The sequence below is a fragment of the Taudactylus pleione genome, unplaced genomic scaffold, assembly GCF_031769625.1.
Source record: "Taudactylus pleione unplaced genomic scaffold, aTauple2 ptg001270l, whole genome shotgun sequence".
Classification (NCBI taxonomy): Eukaryota; Metazoa; Chordata; class Amphibia; order Anura; family Myobatrachidae; genus Taudactylus; species Taudactylus pleione.
The window spans coordinates 12,501-22,500 of record NW_028285670.1 but is presented as its reverse complement, the minus strand read 5'-3'; the positions used below and the strand labels follow the sequence as shown (position 1 = coordinate 22,500).

At 38.0% G+C, this 10,000-nt stretch overlaps 2 non-coding genes and 40 pseudogenes across 2 annotated transcripts; all 42 read left to right on the top strand.

Moving 5' to 3' along the window:
• Positions 1-53: 53 nt before the first annotated feature.
• Positions 54-172, top strand: LOC148443530 (5S ribosomal RNA; annotated as a pseudogene).
• A 116-nt stretch (positions 173-288) lies between these two features.
• Positions 289-407, top strand: LOC148443529 (5S ribosomal RNA; annotated as a pseudogene).
• A 115-nt stretch (positions 408-522) lies between these two features.
• Positions 523-641, top strand: LOC148443528 (5S ribosomal RNA; annotated as a pseudogene).
• Positions 642-756: 115 nt separating this feature from the next.
• On the top strand, positions 757-875 carry LOC148443527 (5S ribosomal RNA; annotated as a pseudogene).
• A 116-nt stretch (positions 876-991) lies between these two features.
• On the top strand, positions 992-1,110 carry LOC148443526 (5S ribosomal RNA; annotated as a pseudogene).
• Positions 1,111-1,226: 116 nt separating this feature from the next.
• Positions 1,227-1,345, top strand: LOC148443525 (5S ribosomal RNA; annotated as a pseudogene).
• Positions 1,346-1,460: 115 nt separating this feature from the next.
• On the top strand, positions 1,461-1,579 carry LOC148443524 (5S ribosomal RNA; annotated as a pseudogene).
• A 115-nt stretch (positions 1,580-1,694) lies between these two features.
• LOC148443523 (5S ribosomal RNA) lies at positions 1,695-1,813 on the top strand (annotated as a pseudogene).
• Positions 1,814-1,929: 116 nt separating this feature from the next.
• Positions 1,930-2,048, top strand: LOC148443522 (5S ribosomal RNA; annotated as a pseudogene).
• A 115-nt stretch (positions 2,049-2,163) lies between these two features.
• LOC148443521 (5S ribosomal RNA) lies at positions 2,164-2,282 on the top strand (annotated as a pseudogene).
• Positions 2,283-2,397: 115 nt separating this feature from the next.
• Positions 2,398-2,516, top strand: LOC148443520 (5S ribosomal RNA; annotated as a pseudogene).
• Positions 2,517-2,631: 115 nt separating this feature from the next.
• Positions 2,632-2,750, top strand: LOC148443519 (5S ribosomal RNA; annotated as a pseudogene).
• A 116-nt stretch (positions 2,751-2,866) lies between these two features.
• On the top strand, positions 2,867-2,985 carry LOC148443518 (5S ribosomal RNA; annotated as a pseudogene).
• A 116-nt stretch (positions 2,986-3,101) lies between these two features.
• On the top strand, positions 3,102-3,220 carry LOC148443517 (5S ribosomal RNA; annotated as a pseudogene).
• A 116-nt stretch (positions 3,221-3,336) lies between these two features.
• LOC148443516 (5S ribosomal RNA) lies at positions 3,337-3,455 on the top strand (annotated as a pseudogene).
• A 116-nt stretch (positions 3,456-3,571) lies between these two features.
• LOC148443515 (5S ribosomal RNA) lies at positions 3,572-3,690 on the top strand (annotated as a pseudogene).
• Positions 3,691-3,806: 116 nt separating this feature from the next.
• Positions 3,807-3,925, top strand: LOC148443514 (5S ribosomal RNA; annotated as a pseudogene).
• A 115-nt stretch (positions 3,926-4,040) lies between these two features.
• LOC148443513 (5S ribosomal RNA) lies at positions 4,041-4,159 on the top strand (annotated as a pseudogene).
• Positions 4,160-4,274: 115 nt separating this feature from the next.
• LOC148443512 (5S ribosomal RNA) lies at positions 4,275-4,393 on the top strand (annotated as a pseudogene).
• Positions 4,394-4,509: 116 nt separating this feature from the next.
• On the top strand, positions 4,510-4,628 carry LOC148443511 (5S ribosomal RNA). The gene has a single exon (XR_015875411.1). It is a non-coding gene; the product is annotated as a 5S ribosomal RNA (ribosomal RNA).
• Positions 4,629-4,979: 351 nt separating this feature from the next.
• On the top strand, positions 4,980-5,098 carry LOC148443510 (5S ribosomal RNA; annotated as a pseudogene).
• A 116-nt stretch (positions 5,099-5,214) lies between these two features.
• On the top strand, positions 5,215-5,333 carry LOC148443509 (5S ribosomal RNA; annotated as a pseudogene).
• A 115-nt stretch (positions 5,334-5,448) lies between these two features.
• LOC148443508 (5S ribosomal RNA) lies at positions 5,449-5,567 on the top strand (annotated as a pseudogene).
• A 116-nt stretch (positions 5,568-5,683) lies between these two features.
• Positions 5,684-5,802, top strand: LOC148443507 (5S ribosomal RNA; annotated as a pseudogene).
• Positions 5,803-5,916: 114 nt separating this feature from the next.
• LOC148443506 (5S ribosomal RNA) lies at positions 5,917-6,035 on the top strand (annotated as a pseudogene).
• A 116-nt stretch (positions 6,036-6,151) lies between these two features.
• On the top strand, positions 6,152-6,270 carry LOC148443505 (5S ribosomal RNA; annotated as a pseudogene).
• Positions 6,271-6,386: 116 nt separating this feature from the next.
• On the top strand, positions 6,387-6,505 carry LOC148443504 (5S ribosomal RNA; annotated as a pseudogene).
• Positions 6,506-6,621: 116 nt separating this feature from the next.
• On the top strand, positions 6,622-6,740 carry LOC148443503 (5S ribosomal RNA; annotated as a pseudogene).
• A 116-nt stretch (positions 6,741-6,856) lies between these two features.
• Positions 6,857-6,975, top strand: LOC148443502 (5S ribosomal RNA; annotated as a pseudogene).
• A 116-nt stretch (positions 6,976-7,091) lies between these two features.
• Positions 7,092-7,210, top strand: LOC148443501 (5S ribosomal RNA; annotated as a pseudogene).
• A 116-nt stretch (positions 7,211-7,326) lies between these two features.
• LOC148443500 (5S ribosomal RNA) lies at positions 7,327-7,445 on the top strand (annotated as a pseudogene).
• A 116-nt stretch (positions 7,446-7,561) lies between these two features.
• LOC148443499 (5S ribosomal RNA) lies at positions 7,562-7,680 on the top strand. Its single transcript, XR_015875494.1, has one exon. It is a non-coding gene; the product is annotated as a 5S ribosomal RNA (ribosomal RNA).
• A 116-nt stretch (positions 7,681-7,796) lies between these two features.
• Positions 7,797-7,915, top strand: LOC148443498 (5S ribosomal RNA; annotated as a pseudogene).
• Positions 7,916-8,031: 116 nt separating this feature from the next.
• Positions 8,032-8,150, top strand: LOC148443497 (5S ribosomal RNA; annotated as a pseudogene).
• Positions 8,151-8,266: 116 nt separating this feature from the next.
• On the top strand, positions 8,267-8,385 carry LOC148443496 (5S ribosomal RNA; annotated as a pseudogene).
• Positions 8,386-8,501: 116 nt separating this feature from the next.
• LOC148443495 (5S ribosomal RNA) lies at positions 8,502-8,620 on the top strand (annotated as a pseudogene).
• Positions 8,621-8,736: 116 nt separating this feature from the next.
• LOC148443494 (5S ribosomal RNA) lies at positions 8,737-8,855 on the top strand (annotated as a pseudogene).
• A 115-nt stretch (positions 8,856-8,970) lies between these two features.
• Positions 8,971-9,089, top strand: LOC148443493 (5S ribosomal RNA; annotated as a pseudogene).
• A 116-nt stretch (positions 9,090-9,205) lies between these two features.
• Positions 9,206-9,324, top strand: LOC148443492 (5S ribosomal RNA; annotated as a pseudogene).
• Positions 9,325-9,440: 116 nt separating this feature from the next.
• LOC148443491 (5S ribosomal RNA) lies at positions 9,441-9,559 on the top strand (annotated as a pseudogene).
• A 116-nt stretch (positions 9,560-9,675) lies between these two features.
• On the top strand, positions 9,676-9,794 carry LOC148443490 (5S ribosomal RNA; annotated as a pseudogene).
• A 116-nt stretch (positions 9,795-9,910) lies between these two features.
• The window catches only part of LOC148443489 (5S ribosomal RNA), a 119-nt pseudogene continuing 29 nt past the window's right edge, over positions 9,911-10,000 (top strand).

The following is a 10,000-nucleotide window of genomic DNA, read 5'->3' as shown; positions in this document are numbered from 1 at the left end:
TGAATTTACTTGAGTTAAGAAGTAAAAGAGGTCTAAAGTTAAAGTTTTTGAGCACCTACAGCCAAACCACACTGGACATGCCCAATCTCATCTGATCTTGGAAGCTATGCAGTGTTGGGCCTGGTTAGTACTTGGATGGGAGACCACCTAGGATTCCCAGGTGCTGTAGGTACTTTTATACTGCCATAACAGTCTATTCTATAACATTTTACATTTAATTTTTTCAACTTATCAATGAATTTACTTGAGTTAAGAAGTAATAGAGGTCAAAAGTTAATGCTTTTGAGCACCTACAGCCAAACCACACTGGACATGCCCAATCTCGTTTGATCTTGGAAGCTATGCAGTGTTGGGCCTGGTTAGTACTTGGACGTGAGACCACCTGGGAATACCGGTTGCTGTAGGTAATTTTATACTGCCATAACATTCTTTTCTATTACATTTTACATTTAATTTTTTCAACTTATCAATGAATTTACTTGAGTTAAGAAGTAATAGAGGTCTAAAGTTAATGGTTTTGGCACCTACAGCCAAACCACACTGGACATGCCCAAAATCATCTGATTTTGGAAGCTATGCAGTGTTGGGCCTGGTTAGTACTTGTATGGGAGACCACCTGGGAGTACCAGGTGCTGTAGGTAACTTTATACTGCCATAACATTCTTTTATATTACATTTTACATTTCATTTTTCAACTTATCAATGAATTTACTTGAGTTAAGAAGTAAAAGAGGTCTAAAGTTAATGTTTTTGAGCAACTACAGCCAAACCACACTGGACATGCCCAATCTCGTCTGATCTTGGAAGCTATGCAGTGGTGGGCCTGGTTAGTACTTGGATGGGAGACCACCTAGGAATCCCAGGTGCTGTAGGTAATTTTATACTGCCATAACAGTCTTTTCTACTACATTTTACATTTAATTTTTTCAACTTATCAATGAATTTACTTGAGTTAAGAAGTAATAGAGGTCTAAAGTTAATGCTTTTGAGCACCTACAGCCAAACCACACTGGACATGCCCAATCTTGTCTGATCTTGGAAGCTATGCAGTGTTGGGCCTGGTTACTACTTGGGTGGGAGACCACCTGGGAATACCAGGTGCTGTAGGTCATTTTATACAGCCAAAACATTCTTTTCTATTACATTTTACATTTAATTTTTTCAACTTATCAATGAATTTACTTGAGTTAAGAAGTAATAGAGGTCTAAAATTAATGTTTTTGAGCATCTACAGCCAAACCACACTGGACTTGCCCAATATCGTCTGATCTTGGAAGCTATGTAGTGTTGGGCCTGGTTAGTACTTGAATGGGAGACCACCTGGGAATACCAGGTGCTGTAGGTAATTTTATACTGCCATAACATTCTTTTCCATTACATTTTACATTTCATTTTTCAACTTATCATTGAATTTACTTGAGTTAAGAAGTAAAAGAGGTCTAAAGTTAATATTTTTGAGCACATACAGCCAAACCACACTGGACATGCCCAATCTCGTCTGAACTTGGAAGCTATACAGCGTTGGGCCTGGTTAGTACTTGGATGGGAGACCACCTGGGAATACCAGGAGCTGTAGGTAATTTTATAGTGCCATTACATTCTTTTCTATTACATTTTACATTTCATTTTTCAACTTATCATTGAATTTTCTTGAGTTAAGAAGTAAAAGAGGTCTAAAGTTAAAGTTTTTGAGCACCTACAGCCAAACCACACTGGACATGCCCAATCTCGTCTGATCTTGGAAGCTATACAGTGTTGGGCCTGGTTAGTACTTGGATGGGAGACCACCTAGGATTCCCAGGTGCTGTAGGTACTTTTATACTGCCATAACAGTCTATTCTATTACATTTTACATTTAATTTTTTCAACTTATCAATGAATTTACTTGAGTTAAGAAGTAATAGAGGTCAAAAGTTAATGCTTTTGAGCACCTACAGCCAAACCACACTGGACATGCCCAATCTCGTTTGATCTTGGAAGCTATGCAGTGTTGGGCCTGGTTAGTACTTGGACGGGAGACCACCTGGGAATACCGGTTGCTGTAGGTAATTTTATACTGCCATAACATTCTTTTCTATTACATTTTACATTTAATTTTTTCAACTTATCAATGAATTTACTTGAGTTAAGAAGTAATAGAGGTCTAAAGTTAATGGTTTTGGCACCTACAGCCAAACCACACTGGACATGCCCAAAATCATCTGATTTTGGAAGCTATGCAGTGTTGGGCCTGGTTAGTACTTGTATGGGAGACCACCTGGGAGTACCAGGTGCTGTAGGTAACTTTATACTGCCATAACATTCTTTTATATTACATTTTACATTTCATTTTTCAACTTATCAATGAATTTACTTGAGTTAAGAAGTAAAAGAGGTCTAAAGTTAATGTTTTTGAGCAACTACAGCTAAACCACACTGGACATGCCCAATCTTGTCTGATCTTGGAAGCTATGCAGTGTTGGGCCTGGTTAGTACTTGAATGGAAGACCACCTGGGATTACCAGGTGCTGTAGGTAATTTTATACTGCCATAACAATCTTTTCCATTACATTTTACATTTCATTTTTCAACTTATCAATGAATTTACTTGAGTTAAGAAGTAAAAGAGGTCTAAAGTTAATGCTTTTGAGCACCTACAGCCAAACCACACTGGACATGCCCAATCTCGTCTGATCTTGGAAGCTATGCAGTGTTGGGCCTGGTTACTACTTGGGTGGGAGACCACCTGGGAATACCAGGTGCTGTAGGTCATTTTATACAGCCAAAACATTCTTTTCTATTACATTTTACATTTAATTTTTTCAACTTATCAATGAATTTACTTGAGTTAAGAAGTAATAGAGGTCTAAAATTAATGTTTTTGAGCACCTACAGCCAAACCACACTGGACATGCCCAATCTCGGCTGATCTTGGAAGCTATGCAGTGGTGGGCCTGGTTAGTACTTGGATGGGAAACCACCTAGGAATCCCAGGTGCTGTAGGTAATTTTATACTGCCATAACAGTCTTTTCTACTACATTTTACATTTAATTTTTTCAACTTATCAATGAATTTACTTGAGTTAAGAAGTAATAGAGGTCTAAAGTTAATGCTTTTGAGCACCAACAGCCAAACCACACTGGACATGCCCAATCTCGTCTGATCTTGGAAGCTTTGCAGTGTTGGGCCTGGTTAGTACTTGGACGGGAGATCACCTGGGAATACCAGGTGCTGTAGGTAATTTTATATAGCAATAACATTCTTTTCTATTACATTTTACATTACATTTTTTCAACTTATCAATGAATTTTCTTGAGTTAAGAAGTAAAAGAGGTGTAAAGTTAATGTTTTTGAGCACCTGCAGTCAAACCACACTGGACATGCCCAATCTCATCTGATCTTGGAAGCTATGCAGTGTTGGGCCTGGTTAGTACTTGGATGGGAGACCACCTGGGAATACCAGGTGCTGTAGGTAATTTTATACTGCCATAACTTTCTTTTCTATTACATTTTACATTTCATTTTTTCAACTTATCAATGAATTTACTTGAGTTATGAAGTAATAGAGGTCAAAAGTTAATGCTTTTGAGCACCTACAGCCAAACCACACTGGACATGCCCAATCTCGTTTGATCTTGGAAGCTATGCAGTGTTGGGCCTGGTTAGTACTTGGACGGGAGACCACCTGGGAATACCAGGTGCTGTAGGTAATTTTATAATGCCATAACATTCTTTTCTATTACATTTTACATTTAATTTTTTCAACTTATCAATTAATTTACTTGAGTTAAGAAGTAATAGAGGTCTAAAGTTAATGGTTTTGGGCACATACAGCCAAACCACACTGGACATGCCCAATATCATCTGATCTTGGAAGCTATGCAGTGTAGGGCCTGGTTAGTACTTGGATGGGAGACCACCTGGGAATACCAGGTGCTGTAGGTAACTTTATACTGCCATAACATTCTTTTATATTACATTTTACATTTCATTTTTCAACTTATCATTGAATTTACTTGAGTTAAGAAGTAAAAGAGGTCTAAAGTTAATGTTTTTGAGCACCTACAGCCCAACCACACTGGACATGCCCAATCTTGTCTGATCTTAGAAGCTATGCAGTGTTGAGCCTGGTTAGTACTTGGATGGGAGACCACCTGGAAATACCAGGTGCTGTAGGTAATTTTATGCAGCCATAACATTTTTTTCTATTACATTTTACATTTAATTTTTCAACTTATCAATGAATTTACTTGAGTTAAGAAGTAATAGAGGTCTAAAGTTAATGTTTTTGAGCACCTACAGCCAAACCACACTGGACATGCCCAATCTCGTCTGATCTTGGAAGCTATGCGGTGTTGGGCCTGGTTACTACTTGGGTGGGAGACCACCTGGGAATACCAGGTGCTGTAGGTCATTTTATACAGCCAAAACATTATTTTCTATTACATTTTACATTTAATTTTTTCAACTTATCAATGAATTTACTTGAGTTAAGAAGTAAAAGAGGTCTAAAGTTAATGTTTTTGAGCACCTACAGTCAAACCACACTGGACATGCCCAATCTCATCTGATCTTGGAAGCTATGCAGTGTTGGGCCTGGTTAGTACTTGGATGGGAGACCACCTGGGAATACCAGGTGCTGTAGGTAATTTTATACTGCCATAACATTCTTTTCTATTACATTTTACATTTCATTTTTTCAACTTATCAATGAATTTACTTGAGTTAAGAAGTAATAGAGGTCTAAATTTAATGCTTTTGAGCACCTACAGCCAAACCACGCTGGACATGCCCAATCTCGTCTGATCTTGTAAGCTTTGCTGTGTTGGGCCTGGTTTGTACTTGGATGGGAGACCACCTGAGAATACCAGTTGCTGTAGGAAATTTAATACAGCCAAAACATTCTTTTCTATTACATTTTACATTTAATTTTTTCAACTTATCAATGAATTTGCTTGAGTTAAGAAGAAAAAGAGGTCTAAAGTTAATGTTTTTGAGCACCTACTGCCAAACCACACTGGACATGCCCAATCTTGTTTGATCTTGGAAGCTATGCAGTGTTGGGTCTGGTTAGTACTTGGATGGGAGACCACCTGGGAATACCAGGTGCTGTAGGTAATTTTATACTGCCATAACATTCTTTTCTATTACATTTTACATTTAATTTTTTCAACTTATCAATGAATTTACTTGAGTTAAGAAGTAATAGAGGTCTAAAGTTAATGGTTTTGGGCACCTACAGCCAAACCACACTGGACATGCCCAATCTCGTTCGATCTTGGAAGCTATGCAGTGTTGGGCCTGGTTAGTACTTGGATGGGAGACCACCTGGGAATACCAGGAGCTGTAGATAATTTTATACTGCCAAAACATTCTTTTCTATTACATTTTACATTTCATTTTTCAACTTATCATTGAATTTACTTGAGTTAAGAAGTAAAAGAGGTCTAAAGTTAATGTTTTTGAGCACCTACAGCCAAACCACACTGGACATGCCCAATCTCGTCTGATCTTGGAAGCTATGCAGTGTTGGGCCTGGTTAGTACTTGGAAGGGAGACCACCTAGGAATCCCAGGTGCTGTAGGTAATTTTATACTGCCATAACAGTCTATTCTATTACATTTTACATTTAATTTTTTCAACTTATCAATGAATTTACTTGAGTTAAGAAGTAATAGATGTCTAAAGTTAATGGTTTTGGGCACCTACAGCCAAACCACACTGGACATGCCCAATATCATCTGATCTTGGAAGCTAGGCAGTGTTGGGCCAGGTTAGTACTTGGATGGGAGACCACCTGGGAATACCAGGTGCTGTAGGTAACTTTATACTGCCATAACATTCTTTTATATTACATTTTACATTTCATTTTTCAACTTATCATTGAATTTACTTGAGTTAAGAAGTAAAAGAGGTCTAAAGTTATGTTTTTGAGCATCTACAGCCCAACCACACTGGACATGCCCAATCTTGTCTGATCTTGGAAGCTATGCAGTGTTGAGCCTGGTTAGTACTTAGATGGGAGACCACCTGGAAATACCAGGTGCTGTAGGTAATTTTAAGCAGCCATAACATTCTTTTCTATTACATTTTACATTTAATTTTTTCAACTTATCAATGAATTTACTTGAGTTAAGAAGTAATAGAGGTTTAAAGTTAAAGTTTTTGAGCACCTACAGCCAAACCACACTGGACATGCCCAATCTCGTCAGATCTTGGAAGCTATGCGGTGTTGGGCGTGGTTACTACTTGGGTGGGAGACCAACTGGGAATACCAGGTGCTGTAGGTCATTTTATACAGCCAAAACATTCTTTTCTATTACATTTTACATTTAATTTTTTCAACTTATCAATGAATTTACTTGAGTTAAGAAGTAATAGAGGTCTAAAATTAATGATTTTGGGCAGCTACAGCCAAAGCACACTGGACATGCCCAGTATCGTCTGATCTTGGAAGCTATGCAGTGTTGGGCCTGGTTAGTACTTGGATGGGAGACCACCTAGGAATCCCAGGTGCTGTAGGTAATTTTATACTGCCATAACAGTCTATTCTATTACATTTTACATTTAATTTTTTCAACTTATCAATGAATTTACTTGAGTTAAGAAGTAATAGAGGTCAAAAGTTAATGCTTTTGAGTACCTACAGCCAAACCACACTGGACATGCCCAATCTCGTTTGGTCTTGGAAGCTATGCAGTGTTGGGCCTGGTTAGTACTTGGACAGGAGACCACCTGGGAATACCAGGTGCTGTAGGTAATTTTATAGTGCCATAACATTCTTTTCTATTACATTTTACATTTAATTTTTTCAACTTATCAATGAATTTACTTGAGTTAAGAAGTAATAGAGGTCTAAAGTTAATGTTTTTGTGCACCTACAGCCAATCCTCACTGGACATGCCCAATCTCGTCTGATCTTGGAAGCTATACAGTGTTGGGCCTGGTAAGTACTTGGATGGGATACCCCCTGGGAATACCAGGTGCAGTAGGTAATTTTATACTGCCATAACATTCTTTTCTATTACATTTTACATTTAATTTTTTCAACTTATCAATGAATTTACTTGAGTTAAGAAGTAATAGAGGTCTAAAGTTAATGTTTTTGAGCACCTACAGCCAAACCACACTGGACATACCCAATCTCGTCTGATCTTGGAAGCTATGCCGTGTTGGGCCTGGTTACTACTTGGGTGGGAGACCACCTGGGAATACCAGGTGCTGTAGGTAATTTTATACAGCCAAAACATTCTTTTCTATTACAATTTACATTTAATTTTTTCAACTTATCAATGAATTTACTTGAGTTAAGAAGTAAAAGAGGTCTAAAGTTAATGTTTTTGAGCACCTACAGCCAAAGCACGCTGGACATGCCCAATCTCATCTGTTCTTGGAAGCTATGCAGTGGTGGGCCTGGTTAGTACTTGGATGGGAGACCACCTAGGAATCCCAGCTGCTGTAGGTAATTTTATACTGCCATAACAGTCTTTTCTATTACATTTTACATTTAATTTTTTCAACTTATCAATGAATTTACATGAGTTAAGAAGTAATAGAGGTCTTAAGTTAATGCTTTTGAGCACCTACAGCCAAACCACACTGGACATGCCCAATCTCGTTTGATCTTGGAAGCTATGCAGTGTTGGGCCTGGTTAGTACTTGGATGGGAGACCTCCTGGGAAAACCAGGTGCTGTAGGTAATTTTATATAGTCATAACATTCTTTTCTATTACATTTTACATTTCATTTTTCAACTTATCATTGAATTTACTTGAGTTAAGAAGTAAAAGAGATATAAAGTTTATTTTTTTTGAGCACCTACAGCCAAACCATACTGGACATGCCCAATCTCGTCTGATCTTGGAAGCTATGCAGTGGTGGGCCTGGTTAGTACTTGGATGGGAGACCACCTAGGAATCCCAGGTGCTGTAGGTAAATTTATACTGCCATAACAGTCTATTCTACTACTTTTTACATTTAATTTTTTCAACTTATCAATGAATTTACTTGAGTTAAGAAGCAATAGAGGTCTAAAGTTAATGCTTTTGAGCACCTACAGCCAAACCACACTGGACATGCCCAATCTCGTCTGATCTTGGAAGCTATGCAGTGTTGGGCCTGGTTAGTACTTGGACGGGAGACCACCTGGGAATACCAGGTGCTGTAGGTAATTTTATATAGCCATAACATTCTTTTCTATTACATTTTACATTACATTTTTTCAACTTATCAATGAATTTACTTGAGTTAAGAAGTAAAAGAGGTCTAAAGTTATTGTTTTTGAGCACCTACTGCCAAACCACACTGGACATGCCCAATCTTGTTTGATCTTGGAAGCTATGCAGTGTTGGGCCTGATTAGTACTTGGATGGGAGACCACCTGGGAATACCTGGTGCTGTAGGTAATTTTATACTGCCATAACATTCTTTTCTATTACATTTTACATTTAATTTTTTCAACTTATCAATGAATTTACTTGAGTTAAGAAGTAATTGAGGTCTAAAGTTAAAGGTTTTGGGCACCTACAGCCAAACCACACTGGACATGCCCAATATCATCTGATCTTGGAAACTATGCAGTGTTGGGCTTGGTTAGTACTTGGATGGGAGACCACCTGGGAATGCCAGGTGCTGTAGGTAATTTTATACTGCCATAACATTCTTTTCTATTAAATTTTACATTTAATTTTTTCAACTTATCAATGAATTTACTTGAGTTAAGAAGTAATAGAGGTCTAAAGTTAATGGTTTTGGGCACCTACAGCCAAACCACACTGGACATGCCCAATCTCGTCTGATCTTGGAAGCTATGCAGTGTTGGGCCTGGTTAGTACTTGGATGGGAGACCACCTGGGAATACCAGGAGCTGTAGATAATTTTATACTGCCAAAACATTCTTTTCTATTACATTTTACATTTCATTTTTCAACTTATCATTGAATTTACTTGAGTTAAGAAGTAAAAGAGGTCTAAAGTTAATGTTTTTGAGCACCTACAGCCAAACCACACTGGACGTGCCCAATCTCGTCTGATCTTGGAAGCTATGCAGTGTTGGGCCTGGTTAGTACTTGGATGGGAGACCACCTAGGAATCCCAGGTGCAGTAGGTAATTTTATACTGCCATAACAGTCTATTCTATTACATTTTACATTTAATTTTTTCAACTTATCAATGAATTTACTTGAGTTAAGAAGTAATCGATGTCTAAAGTTAACGGTTTTGGGCACCTACAGCCAAACCACACTGGACATGCCCAATCTTGTCTGATCTTGGAAGCTATGCAGTGTTGAGCCTGGTTAGTACTTGGATGGGAGACCACCTGGAAATACCAGGTGCTGTAGGTAATTTTATGCAGCCATAACATTCTTTTCTATTACATTTTACATTTAATTTTTTCAACTTATCAATGAATTTACTTGAGTTAAGAAGTAATAGAGGTCTAAAGTTAATGTTTTTGAGCACCTACAGCCAAACCACACTGGACATGCCCAATCTCGTCTGATCTTGGAAGCTATGCGGTGTTGGGCCTGGTTACTACTTGGGTGGGAGACCACCTTGGAATACCAGGTGCTGTAGGTCATTTTATACAGCCAAAACATTCTTTTCTATTACATTTTACATTTAATTTTTTCAACTTATCAATGAATTTACTTGAGTTAAGAAGTAATAGAGGTCTAAAATTAATGGTTTTGGGCAGCTACAGCCAAAGCACACTGGACATGCCCAGTATCGTCTGATCTTGGAAGCTATGCAGTGTTGGGCCTGGTTAGTACTTGGATGGGAGACCACCTAGGAATCCCAGGTGCTGTAGGTAATTTTATACTGCCATAACAGTCTATTCTATTACATTTTACATTTAATTTTTTCAACTTATCAATGAATTTACTTGAGTTAAGAAGTAATAGAGGTCAAAAGTTAATGCTTTTGAGAACCTACAGCCAAACCACACTGGACATGCCCAATCTCGTTTGATCTTGGAAGCTATACAGTGTTGGGCCTGGTAAGTACTTGGATGGGATA